Raw genomic sequence first — 12,195 nt, 5'->3', positions numbered from 1 at the left:
ACATCACATTATCTGACCTTTTCCGCTTGACTCATACCTATACTAGATATTGCAAATAAGGGAAACCATGGGACCTATGCTTCTTTGGGCCTGGCTTACTTCACTTAATATAATTTTTTCCAAACCTTTCCAATTCCTAACAAATGGGGAAATGTCATTCTTTCTGATGGAGGCATAGAATTCCATTGTGTATATATACCACATTTTTTTGATCCATTCATCTACTGAGGGGCATCTGGGTTGGTTCCATATCTTAGCTATGGTAAATAATGCTGCAATAAACATAGTTGTGCTGGTAGCTTTGGTGTGGTCTTGTTTGTAAACATTTGGGTAAATGCCCAAAAGTGGGATTGCTGGATCATAGGGGAGATCTATGTGAAGTCTTTTGAGGAACCTCCATACTGCTTTCCAAAGTGGTTGAACAAGTTTACATGCCCACCAACAATGAAGTAAGCTTCCTTTCTGTCCACATCCCCTCCAGCATCTGTTGTTGTTAGAGTTCTTGATTTTTGCTGTTCTAACTGGAGTGAGGTGATATCTCAATGTTGTTTTGATTTACATTTCTTTTATGGCTAGGGATGTTGAACATTTCTTCATGTGTCTATTGGCCATCCTTCTTTCTTCTTCAGAGAAGCTTCTCTTTAAGTCTTTCGCCCACTTATTTATTGGGCAGTTGTTTCTTTGAGGATTTGTTGTTGGGTGGTTTAATTTTTTGAGTTCCAAGTATATTTTAGATATGAGACCCTTGTCCGTTGTTTGGCTAGTAAAGATCTTCTCCCAATCGGTGGGCTTTCTATTGATCTTGCTAGCTATGTCATTTGCCCTGCAGAAGCTCTGCAACCTTATGCAATCCCATTTGTCCAACCTTTCTTTGATTTGTTGTGTTTCCGGGTCTCTATTCAGAAAATTTCGGCCTGAGCCAAGGAGACCTAGGGTTTCTCCTATTCCATCCTGTAATGTTTTCAGAGTGTCTGCTTTGAGTTCAAGGTCTTTGATCCATTTGGAGTTGATTCTGGTGCAGGGTGATATATAAGGATCTAGCTTTAGTTTTCTACATGTAGTTAACCAATTTTGCCAGCACCATTTACTGAAGAGGCTGTCTTTCTTCCATTCTATTGTTTTAGCTTCCTTATCGAAGATTAGATGGCTATAGGTCTGTAGGTTCATTTCTGGGTTTTCAATTCTATTCCATTGGTCCTGAGGTCTGTTCTTATGCCAATACCAAGCTGTTTTGATTACTATGGCTTTATAGTAGAGTTTGAAATTTGGTATTGATATTCCTCCAGCAGTGTTCTTTCCGTTGAGGAGCGTTTTTGCTATTCGGGGTCTTTTATTGTTCCATATGAATTTTTGGATTGCTTCTTCTATTTCCTTGAAGAATGAGGGTGGAATTTTGATAGGTATCGCGTTGAATTTGTAGATAGCCTTGGGAAGTATTGCCATTTTCACGATGTTAATCTTTCCAATCCAGGAGCATGGGAGGTTTTGCCATTTTTTAAGCTCTGTGTTGATTTCCTTTTTCAAGATTTTAAAGTTTTCATCATAGAGGTCCTTCACTTCTTTGGTTAGGTTAATTCCTAGGTATTTTATTTTTTGTGGGGCTATTACAAATGGAGTTGCTTTCCTAATTTCAGCCACACTTTTCTCATTGTTGGCATACAGAAAAGCCATTGATTTTTGGGGGTTAATTTTGTAACCTGCTACTTTGCCAAAGTTTTGAATCAGCTTGAGTAATTTGGGAGTGGAGTCTATGGGATTCTTTAAATACAAGATCATGTCATCTGCAAAGAGGGAGAGTTTTATTTCTTCTTTCCTTATTTGGATCCCCTTTATGTCTGCATCTTGTCTTATTGCTGTAGCTAGGCATTCTAATACTAGATTGAAGAGAAGTGGAGAGAGTGGGCATCCTTGTCTTGTTCCTGAGTTAAGAGGAAATGGCTTTAGTTTTTCACCATTGAGTATAATGCTGGCTGTAGGTTTGTCATATACAGCCTTTATTGTATTGAGGAATGTTCCATGGATTCCTAGTTTTTCCAAAACCTTCATCATAAAGGGGTGTTGGATCTTGTCAAATGCTTTTTCTGCATCTATTGAGATAACCATGTGGTTCTTATTCTTGCTCCTGTTGATGTGATGAATAATATGAATTGATTTGCGTGTATTGAACCAGCTTTGCATCCATGAAATGAATCCTGTTTGATCGTGGTGTATGATTTTTTGGATGAATTGTTGAAGTTGATTGGCCAAAATTTTGTTGAGAAGTTTTGCATCAATGTTCATCAAAGAAATGGGTCTATAGTTCTCTTTCTTTGATGAGTCCCTGCCTGGTTTTGGGATGAGGGTTATGATGGCTTCATAGAATGTGTTCGGTAGTGAGCTTTCTCTTTCAATTTCATTGAAGAGTTGGAGGAGTATTGGTGTGGGCTCTGCTTTGAAGGCCTTGTAAAATTCCGCTGTAAAACCATCTGGTCCTGGACTTTTCTTAGCTGGGAGGTCTCTTATTGCTGTTTCTATTTCAATGCTTGATATGGGCCTGTTAAGCTGTTTTAACTCATCTTGGTTTAGTTTTGGCATGTCAATATTTGCTAGGAAGAGGTCCATTTCTGTCAAGTTCTCAAACTTATTAGCATAAAGTTTTGAGAAGTATTCCCTTATAATGTTCTGAATCTTGGTTGTTTCCATGGTGATGTTTCCATTCTCATCTCTGAGTTTATTAATTTGGGTGTGTTCTCTCCTTTTTCTGATAAGGTTTGCTAAGGGTCTGTCAATTTTGTTAAGTTTTTCGAAGAACCAACTCTTTGTTTTGTTGATTCTTTCTATAGTTTTTTGGATTCTAATTCATTTAATTCTGATTTAATTTTGATTATTTCTTTTCGTCTACTGGATTGGGGTTTATCTTGCTGCTCTTTTTCAAGGAGGTTTAGATGTGTCATTAAATTGTTAGTTTCAGATCTCTCCAATTTGTTGATGTAGGATCTCAGAGCTATAAACTTGCCTCTGAGTACTGCCTTTCCTGTGTCCCAGAGGAGCTGGTAATTTGTGTGTTCATTTTTGTTGAATAGCATGAACATTTGAATTTCCTTTCTAATCTCTTCCATGACCCACTCATAATTCAGCAGTGTGTTGTTCAGCCTCCATGTGATACCGGACTTTCTTTGGTGGCTTTTGGTGTTGAGTTCTAATTTTATTCCCTTGTGGTCAGAGAGAATGCAAGGTATAACTTCAATGTTTCTGAATTTAGACAAGTTTGCTTTGTGGCCTAAAATGTGGTCTATTTTAGAAAACGTTCCATGTGCTGCTGAGAAAAACGTGTATTCTGATGCTGCTGGGTGAAATGTTCGATAAATGTCTGTTAAGTCTAGTTGATCTATGCAGTTGTTTAGATCTGCGGTTTCTCTGTTGAGTTTTTGCCAAGTTGATCTATCTAGTGGGGAGAGTGGTGTGTTAAAATCCCCAACAATTAATGTCTTTGGATCTATATGGGATTTGAGGGAAAGTAGTGTTTCTTTGATAAATTTGGGTGCTCCATTGTTTGGCGAATAGATATTTAGAATTGTAGTATCCTCCTGAAGGAGAGATCCTTTAATTAGTATGTAGCGACCTTCTTTATCTCTTCTCACGAATTTTAATTTGAAGTCTATTTTATCTGATATTAGGATTGCAACTCCCGCCTGTTTATGAGGGCCGTTTGCTTGGTAGATTTTGTTCCAGCCTTTAACATTGAAAATGTGTTTGTTTTTATGGGCAAGATGTGACTCCTGCAGGCAGCAGATAGAAGGGTCTTGTTTTTTAATCCAACTAGACAGTCTATGTCGCTTAATTGGAGAGTTCAGTCCGTTAACGTTAAGAGATAGGAATGAGAGGTATTTGGGAGTTCCTGCCATGTTATCCACCTTCTTGGGGGCTGCGAAAACTGGGTTATTTCTAAGGTTCTTGGATTCTCAGTTTGGGTGCAGTTTCTTGGCCTTTGTTGCGGTCTTGTTGGTTTTCTATGTGTAGGACATCTTTAAGAATCTTTTGTAGGGCTGGTTTGGTGGAGATGTATTGTTTCAATTTTTCTTTGCTATGGAAGGTTTTTATTTGGCCTTCAGTTATGAAGGAGAGTTTAGCTGGGTACAGTATTCTTGGTTGAGAGTTGTTTGTTTTTAGGGCATGGCATACGTCATTCCAGGCTCTTCTTGCTTTGATTGTCTCTGCTGAGAAATCTGAGGTAATTCTAATTGGTTTCCCTTTATAGGTGATTAACCTTTTCTCCTTGACAGCTTTAAGGATCTTTTCCTTGGTCTGGGTTGATCCTGTGTGGATTATAATGTGACAGTGGGATGTCCTATTCTGGTCTGGTCTATTTGGGGTTCTATAAGCTTCTTGTATCTGAATAGGCCTATTTTTTTGTATGTTTGGGAAGTTCTCTGCTAGGATCCTGTTAAACAAATTTCCTAGACCATTAACTTCTGTTTCTAGGTGCTCCTCTACACCCATTATCCTTAGATTGGGCCTTCTTTTGGTGTCTTCCAGGTGTTGGATAGACCTATCATATTTCTTGGACTTGTCTTGGATGGTAGTATGTTCTTTCTCTATAATATCTAGGCTGTCTTCAATCCCTGAGATTCGATCTTCTGCATGGTCTAACCTGCTGTCAAGACTCTCTACTTTGTTTTTTTATCTCTTTTCCTTCTAATTGGTCAGCTTTGATGGCTTCAAGTTCTTTGTTGAGGCTCTGTTTTAGGTCTTGTATGAATTTCTTTACTTCCTTAATTTGGTGTTCAGTGTTTGTTCTCAAATCACTTAGTTGATTGGTTATGGTTTCTTTGGACTCCCATTCCTTCTGTTGGGTTCCATTCAGCATTCCCTTTGTGGTCTCCCTGACTTCCTTCATCTCTTTGTTAATGGATTCCATGAATGCCTTTAGTGATCTTTGTGTATTCTCTACCTGGTCTCTCAATTCCTGAATTACTCTTTGATTAGCTTCCTCCCGTCTGTGGGATTCCTGCAGTTCTCTTTCTTCCCGTTCGTGGGATTCCTGCAGTTCTCTTTGAGTGTTCTCAGCCTGCTCACGCCATTCCTCCCTTTCTCTTTGAGTATTCTCAAGTTGTTCACGCAAATCCTGTATCAGTTTTTGAGTAGCTTCCTCACGGTTATGATATTCCTGTATAAACTTCTGGGATGCCTCCTCTCTCTCCCTATCACGCTCATACAGAGTCCTATGTACAATGTCAAACTTCTCATTTATCATGTTTGCTAGTAGTGTTTGTAGAGCTATTTGGGAACTCTCCTCTGGATTATTCTTTATCTGTTCTAATCCCTGATTATCAAGATTGGGAATTGAGATACCTGAATTTGCCATTTTTCTTGTGTTTTTCCGGCTTACTCTGCCCATTTGAGATGAAGATTGCACCAGTTTTGTGCTAGAACACTATCTTAAGGCAACCATCAACCAAAGTTTGCGTTTGTACAGTCAATAGTCTACAGATACAATCTAGTTCAGCAGATACATCTATTCAACATCCAACAACTATATATTAAAGGACTTCGAACCCCAGAAAAGAATTTGGAAAACCAGAAATTATTAGGATTAGGGAGAGATGTGGGTAAAAAATAGGAATAGATTGGTGTGGGGAGGCACAGGGAGAGTTAACTATGTCCTAATCACAATGCAGGAAATGGGTTGGGTAGGATGCAAGTAGAGAGAGAGAGAAAAAGAAGAGACGGAAAGGGGAATGAAAAGAGACCAGAAAAAAATAGAAACGTAAAAATTAATGTTATTATGGAGATCAAAAGACCGTCTATTTAGAGAGGAATGTGAATATGTTGAGAGAAGGGGAGGGACATAGAGGAGATGTGAAAAACTTTAAGGATGGGAAAGGGAGAAGAAAAGATCAGAAGTTCAGTAGAGCTAGACAAAAAACAAAAAGATAATTAAGAAAGAAAGAAAAAGAGAAAGAAGACAAGAAAAGAAAGGAAAACGCTCATTCACATATTCCTAAAATAAAAATTATAAGATGAGAAAAAAAAAGTTACTGGAAAACAATTATTTTTTCAGAAGAGGCAAGAATTAAAGATTAATAAAAGTTTTAGAAGGGAAAAAAATTTATATATATATATATATATATATATATAGTAACAAAAAAACAAAAAACAAACAAAAAAAGGAAAAGAAGAAGAAAAAAAAAAAGAAAGAAAAATTCTTTTGATTTTTTTGGGGGGGAGGGGTGGGAAGAATCCTGTATCTCCCTTTTGTCTGTAACCAGTCTCTTGTTGGAGTCTCTGGTCAGCTTGAGGTCCTGTGGCTTGATTGGTTTCTTAAGTCGGTTTACCCAAGATTTTGAGATCCCCCACCCAGGTTAGTTTTCTGCTTTACCCAAGATTTTGAGATCCCCCACCCAGGTTAGTTTTCTGGGAGGGTGATCTGCTTTGAGAATCACAAAAGAGGGGGATGTGGTGATGAGGCTAGGTTCTGGGTAGAGTTGAGGCCTTTCAACAAACAGTAGCTTTTCCCTGGGGCTATTTTGTGATAAAGCTCACAGCGCCCAGTCTGAAGCCATTCTCAGGGTTTCTGTTTTTCAATTGATTGCGGTGGCTGCTAGAGGGAGGGGCAGCCTCTGGCTCTGGTTACCCAGTGAGGCAAGCCACTCCAGTGGCTGGCGCCTGAGCTGGGTGATTTTTCCCTGGATGGAGCTGAGTCTGGCAGGTCACTTTGCCGTTAAGTTCTTGTGACCTGCTAAATGACTTGTTTTATTCCAAGGCCTGAGCTGGAGCTAGCAGCTCAGGTATCCAAGATGGAGATCACCAGTGCTGGGGGGGGGAGGGGTGGCCTTCCCTCCTCTGCTCCCTGAGAAGGAGTGAGGATGTCGGGCTTGTACTCACGCCGAGTCTTGGATCCTGGGTCGTCTCTGGTCTGCAAACAGCAGGGTGAAGATGTCTGCTCCTTGTCGGTTCTTGTTGGTGTTGAGTAGAATCCGCTCGTCCGCTGCGTCTGGCTCCTTTGTCCCGGACTCTCTGTGTCTGAGGTATGACCCCGCGGTGGTGGTCGCCGCCACGACCCTGCCGCCGCAGCGGCAGCTGGTGTGTTTCCTTGGCTTCCCCTCTCTTGACTAACTCTCTGTCCTGTGATGGCACACTTGGTGTGATTCTCTGGCTTAGGACTGTTCACTGGAACTCTAAAACTGCTTTCTATGCGAGAGCTTGTTCAGATTCCAGCTTCTCCTCCGCCATCTTCCCGGAACCCCCAAAAACGATTAATATCTTAAAATCCTCCACAAATCTGTTGACTTTCCTTACACTTTGTAGTAAGGACAAAGGGCAACTTTTGAAACTTTGGCACTTAAAAAAATAATGATATATCACACAATGGAAAAATGATCAAGATTTAAGTGAAATATATATTCTCAGCTAAAGTATAAGAAAATATTCATATAGAAAGAAGCAAAGTGGGGACTGAGAATGTGGCTTCGTGGTAGAGTGCATGCATGAAACTCTGGGCTCGATTCCTCAGTATCACATACACAGAAAAAAAAGCCAGAAGTGCAGAAGTGGTGCTGTGGTTCACATGGTGGAGTGCTAGCTAGCCTTGAGCACAATGAGGCTCAGGAACAGTGCTCAGATCCTGACGTAAAGCCCCAGGGCTGACCAAAAAAAAAAAAAAAAAAAGAAAGAAAGAAAAAAACAGAAAGAAGCAAAGTGATTTAGAGACTGGCACAGAGATATTTGTAATAAATTCTCTTTGTATGAAGTTTCCAGGTCATGTTCTTGTATTTTTGTATTTTTTTTTTTACTTTGAATGAAATCTGATCAATGAGTAGTATAATTGGTAGTATGTGTGTGGTATTTTTTTAAGTGTAATCTGTAATGTCTTTGATTACAATCGTATATAATTCTTTAAGAGAATGCAGAGTGATACTAATTAACATGAGAAGGGGAAATGGGAGCACAACTAAATGTAGCTGATGTGGGGGAGTTGGTGGAGAAGATACACAAATTCACTTGAAAACTCATCAGGAAAATTTAAAAATAAAGATAAAAGCTGGGTGCTGATGGCTCACACCTGTAATCCTAGATACTCAGGAAGCTGAAATCTGAGAATTGCAGTTCAAAGCCAGCCTGGGCAGGAAAGTCTATGAGACTTTTATTTCCAAATAACCACCAGAGAACTAGAAGTGGTCGTGTGCTTGCCTTGAGCTGAAGAGTGCAGGGACAGCGCCCAAACCCAGAGTTCAAGTCCCACAACCGACACACACACAAAAAAAAGATAAAAATGTCAGTATTAAAATTGAATATGAAATGTAATCCTTCAAGTATAGCACTTTTAAACATGATTTTCAGCATTAAAGTTTAATTAAGAAAAACTAAATGCATATAATTGTCCACTTAACTATAAGTTGCTGTCAAATCAATGAGCAGAAATTATACCTTGCAGAAACTGAGAAATGCCCTTTTAGTAGGCATTGTGGAAGAGTAAACAAGCAAATGGTTGAAGTCATCAGTGAAACTGTGTTTCATTACATAGATTAGGAGAAAATCTCCCCAAGGATGTAGAAACTAGGAATTCAACACTTTTAGAAACCTTATTATCTGGTAGATTTTACCCAAGCAGGTCCAGGCTTTCTGGATAGTTCGTATAACCAAGATATCCACATCCTTTTGTCTTAAGACTTAACAGAGAATAGATCTTATGTTTGGCTTTAGTAGATAGGATGCCAAAATAAACCAGTCAAAACACCCTGACAAGGGATGGTTGTGAACAGCCATTCTTTTTCAATTGAAAGTGACCATTTCTTTAGAGTATTACTTAGGATCAATAGCCCTGAGTGTATTGGTTAGAACTCAGACTCCAGAATTAAAGCCAGAATTATGCTGCAGGACTAGACTGGTAAAAGTATTACTACAACATTATCTGTCAGTTGAATCATCATGATTAATACCTTCAATTTCACCAACACTGGTTCATTGAACCATGTCTTTGGAAATTCACTGGTGTTTTGCAATTCTTCATGCCATTCAAGCAGAAGTACTGTATACCTTTGTTCCAGATTATCTACTTAAGGATGTTTGCCTAGCAAAAGATTTTGAAGGTGGAGATTACATTTTCCTGCTGAGCAAGAGTAAGGCATGCTTATTGCCCCTGATAAAAGATTCAGGTTTCTCTGCTGGAACACAACCACAGCACATTCAGAAATCTCTGCAAGCCCATCCATTATATTATATACATTTATACATTATAGAAATTATATACATGTTTCATATACTGATGTGCTATGAATAGCAGGGTCTTTGCTTTCATCCAAGAGTTTTATGTTATCTTCGGACATTTCTACAGCTGGCTATTTGTTGCCTACAGGTAACACAATTTCAAACGTTTTACAGTTCTTCATGCTTTCTGCCTATGACTTTTGGAAACTGGAAGTACACAGCAGAAGGATAATGGCAGAACCTCACCTATTTCTCTTAAGTCTGCAGTTCTGAATAAGTTAAGTGGTAGCTGTTTCTGAGTATTGCACCATAGGTCATGAGTCAAAGCCTGAAGTGAAAAGAAACCTACGATGTCTTAAAAAACAAACAAAATTTACAGTTTAAAATTAGGAAAGTCTCCAAACATAGCTTTCTTTTTTAGGATTGTTTCCAAGCTAATAGAGAATTCTCAAACTGATAGATAGCAGGAATTCTTACGATCCTCTCAGTTTATTTAGTTTCAAATAAAGAGATCCTTGCTTAATCTTTAGGAAAAGACTTTATATCCCAGGCTCTTCGGGGATCTGTACCTGTCAGTTGGCAAATAGACACTAGATGGCACTCTAGCTTTCCTCTAAATGAACTCAATGAAGTGGTGTGTGTGTGTGTGTGTGTGTGTGTGTGTGTGTGTGTGTGTGTGTGTGTGTGTGTGTGTGTGTGTGTGTGTGTGTGTGTTCCATAGCCTTCTGATAGGAGAGCAAATCAGCACAAATTGGACTACACTAGATGGCACTCTAGCTTTCCTCTAAATGAACTCAATGAAGTGGGGTGTGTGTGTGTGTGTGTGTGTGTGTGTGTGTGTGTGTGTGTGTGTGTGTGTGTGTGTGTGTGTGTGTTCCATAGCCTTCTGATAGGAGAGCAAATCAGCACAAATTGGACTACTCCCAGAACTAAAAAAGAACTCATCATCTCCCAGTTTTTTCTATCATGCTTTTCAAATAAGGTGGTTTCCTATGATGCCACAGATGTTCAGGACTAGGATGAGGTGCGTGATTAATGTGTGCGAGAACTTCATGCAGTTTAGTCTTCTTACAGAAGAGCCAGCCTGATAACAAGAATTTTTTGAGAAGATGGTGAATTAGTGGTAGTAAAGGAACAGCATTTATCAATGGGGCTTCTAGAAAATTATATTTGTTTAGAACTAATTGCATGTTTTAAGTTCTACTTATTCTGTAGAAGGTTTGACCCGTGTGTGTGTGTGTGTGTGTGTGTGTGTGTGTGTGTGTGTGTGTGTGTGTGTGTGTGTGTTTGGGATCAAATTCTGGAAAGCACATGCTAGAAATTGCTCTACAACTGAGTTACTCTATTGAGATAGCGTAAAATAGAAGCATAGTGTATAAGTTATTGCTAAGGAAAATGTTAGTTTTGCTTGCTACTATATTTTGAACATTTAAAATAATTCCTTACACAGAGCAGGCACTCAATCCAGATAGACTGGCTGAATCAATAAATGGAAGTGATATGTCCAAAGGCCTACAGCATGTGGAAAGCATAGGGGTAGGACAATATTATTAATTTTATGTGAAATATTTTCAGAATCTCAAAGTCAAAGACATTTTTAAGACAACACTAAAACTGCATTTAAAGACAGATAAAATGTTAAATCTGTCATCGTGTTACTTCTTTTCCAGGATTTAGTGTGGGGGGAAAAATAAAGAAGTCACTATTTCTCAAAGTGGAAAGAGAAGGGAAGGGAAGGTTACAAAATGGTAGGGTATGGAGAAAGTCCTGATTAATTTTTTCTATTATTTATTCTCTCTCATAAACACACACACACACACACACACACACACACACACACACACACACACCACACACATGTTTGTTGTAAAGGTGATGTACAGAGGGGTTACAGTTACATAAGTTCAGATAATGAGTACATTTTCTTATTGAACACTATTATCCCTTCCCTGGCTCTCTCCCAGGTTTTTCCTCTCATTCCTATCCACGAGAGGTATAGTTGTATACATTTTAACATAGTGTCTAGTGCGTATCACCACTACATTTGTTGGCCCTTTGTCCCACCTTTTCTGTGCCCTTCCTTACCTTCTCCAAAACATGAAAAAAGATACAGAAAACAACAACAACAAAGAAAAAAATCCTCTTGTTTCCATTTCTTGGAGTTCATTTCGATAAGTATTATTTTATATGATCATAGTAATTAAACTGGAGAGGATCACATAGGTTGGTGGATGTTTTTCATGTCTTTTAGATGTTGAAATACTTAGCACTTTTGAAGGAATTTCATAGTGCACGTGTTGGAATGTTTTATTTCAAGTTAATATTCGTAGGTCTGTTTACTTATTTTGATGTATCTGATGGACCTAGGTAAACAAAGCATACTTCAATTTGCTAGGTAGAGTATGATGTCATTTCTAATACAAGATAAAATGTTATTTGGGAAAGCCTGGGTATTTCTAAGAACTGAGAAAAAATAGGTGATATTTTAAAGATCAAAGATAAGAACCTGGCTGATAAAAGACATAGCTGTGATCTTAAGAAATTAATTTTGAAAAAACAAAAACAAAACAGTAGATAGGGGGTTAGTAGCTCACTTGCCTAATATGTGCTGAGGTTTGATCTCTAGCATTAAAAAATGGGGAGGGGTAGGCAAATAGTTTTCCCTCTAGGACCCAAACAACTTTCTAAAATATCACAGATTAAAACAGACAAAATTTTGTCAAACTTGAGATTGTACTTTTATTTTTTAAACTCAGAGCATGATATGATATAGTGAACAATAAGGCCTCAGAGGTATATCGTCTCTTTTTTTTTTTTTATAACACTAAGAAGGATCAGGAGTAAAAGAAAAATAATCCTGTAAAGTTCAGTTGGGCAGCACTACCTGGGTTGCAACCACACCCATACATCGAGGCTCCTACCCTACTGTAACTTTGGCTCTACTACAAAACCCAGGCCAACCGTAGTAAGTCACTGAGCTGATTACTGCCACTTTGATCTCTGTGAGTA

Source organism: Dipodomys merriami, unplaced genomic scaffold, assembly GCF_024711535.1.
Source record: "Dipodomys merriami isolate MVZ:Mamm:240054 unplaced genomic scaffold, mDipMer1.0.p SCAF_14, whole genome shotgun sequence".
NCBI lineage: Eukaryota > Metazoa > Chordata > Mammalia > Rodentia > Heteromyidae > Dipodomys > Dipodomys merriami.
Note: the sequence above shows the minus strand (reverse complement) of the source record.